The following is a 2,500-nucleotide window of genomic DNA, read 5'->3' on the forward strand; positions in this document are numbered from 1 at the left end:
CCACAAATCGATAGGTGGAGTCAAAAATTCAATAGGCGGTACCAAAAATCGGTAGGCGGATCAAAAGTAATTATGTTTAAAATCAATAACTCTTTCTCCGATCACTATTTTAATCAAATTTTTTCTAATATGATTATGAAACTACGAAATAGGCTCGCAAGATTAATCAAATTTAAAGGAAAACTTAATCTGAATTAGTATCGTAATTGATTTCTTAAATCGTAATTGATTTTTTTAAATCACTTAAAATGTTTTGATCAATGTGTTAAAATTTTCGTACATATGTGCTCACATTTACAGATGTACGTATGATAAATCATGTGGGATGGATTTTAATTAAAACACAGATTCAACGATAAAACTCGAAAGAAGAGGACGATAAATTTATTTAAAAGAAAAATCCTTTTATCATTTCCTTGTATCTTTTATCCCATTTAAATTATATCTAATTCGAATTTTCGTACGAATATAAGATAAAAATTAAGAAATATTCTCTAAATCTCGTCATTTACATTTCTCGTGATAAAAATCACTCGTCCAATCGAGAATACTGGATTCATTCAATCCACTCATCCAATCCAAATCCATCCTCACAATTCCATAGAATCGAATAATCTCATCAATTCCCATACGTCATTAACACATTAATAATCTATATGATTAGATATCAAACGTAGAATTACGATATATATATATATATATATATATATATATATATATATATATATATATATAATAAGGTACGAATCGTAATATTTAATATCCTTTCAACTCTTTAATTTGACCTTCTTAGGTTAACGGCATCATGAAAATTAGATATACAATGGAACACACAGTGCAATATCTATGATACATACATATATATATATATATATGTGTGTGTGTGTGTGTGTGTGTGTGTGTGGTATGAACGAAGTTAAGAGAAAAAAAAAAGGAAGGAAGGAAGGAAGGAAGGAAGGAAGATTTGAAAAAAAAAAAAGAAAAAAGAATCGAAAAGAAGAGAACCAAGGAACGAAGCTAAGGAACCCAAGAGGAACCCAAGAGGAGAAACCAGACGCAAACCCAAGGAAACCAAGGAAACCAAGCAACCAACCAGTCATGAGGCCCCCTTTTACCTTTACGTATAGTAGTCCTCCGCGTGGCTCTCTTCGCATCGCCGCTCTAGATCTTCGGATAAGAGGGAACACCATTTTAGCGGTTCCTTACACACCAGACATCCGTTCCATTCCCTACACAGCACCCAGCAAACTCCTTCTTTCTCTTGGATACTACAGCCGCGATGTTGGCAATGCGAGAGAGAGAGAGAGAGAGAGAGAGAGATAGAGAAAGACAGACAGAGAGAGAGAGAGAGAGAGAGAGAGGGAGGGAGAGAGATAAATTGATAGGGGAAAGGAAAAAAAAAGTGGTTAGCTGGGGTGGGGGTAGTAGTATCTGGTACGCGGGTTGAAAATCATAAAGCTATAATAATACGAATAGGAACAACGCAATAATGATGTTCCATTATTGTTTTAATGATAATTATTCTGTTATATATCAAGGTGCGTCATTTTATTGTCCATGATTAGAGATATATATATATATATATATATATATATATGATCTTAGAATGAATTTTTGTTTTGAAATGAAATTTTCTTCGGTTTTTATGTTAAATTGATAAATTAAGAAATAATGTAATTTTCGTAATGTACGGAATTTTTTTTGATTACGATTGTCTCGTATATGCTGACTTTCGTTGGAATACCGAAGTTTTAATGATTTTGTTTTCGGTTTGTTTTTATTTGTTTTTTTTTTTCTCTTTTCTTTTTTTTTTTTTCTTTTTCCTTCCACCTTTAAATTTGCAATTCGATATTTCCGGTAGAATAAAAGTTATAGAGAGCGTCGTTACGAAATACAACGAATATCTAATGTATATAGATTTTTATCGATCGTTTCATCGACATAATAAAGTTCATGCAAATGATAACAACTTTGATAATGTATGAAACAATATATGTGTAGATGATCTTTAATTACATTGTTTTCATTTTGAATATGAATCAATAATAATATATTCTATTATATTTCAAAAATTAATTTCTAATAAAAAAAAAAATACATATATACATACATATGTATGTGTGTGTATGTGTGCTATTAAAAAAAAAAAAAAAAGAAAAAAAGAAAAAGAATAAAATTCTAAATTAATATTTTATTTTCCATTCTAAAGATAAACTTACAATGAAATATTATATTCCATCGTGTAAATAAATTTCTGATTTTTATTTCAAAGATAGAAATTTTGTAGTAATATTTTATACGCAATTTTAAATCTACATTTCAAAAATAATTATTCTAGTGAGTAAAATTTAATTTCAAATCAAAATTATCTTAATATTCTTCAAATGAATTTCTAATTAAATGTATATTCAACTTTTATTTATAAATGTAAATTTTGAAATCAAACATTTCATTATCACCATTCGAAAAATACAATTCTGTAAATAAATATACTAAAATT

This window comes from Vespa velutina, chromosome 25, assembly GCF_912470025.1.
Source record: "Vespa velutina chromosome 25, iVesVel2.1, whole genome shotgun sequence".
NCBI classification, from domain to species: domain Eukaryota; kingdom Metazoa; phylum Arthropoda; class Insecta; order Hymenoptera; family Vespidae; genus Vespa; species Vespa velutina.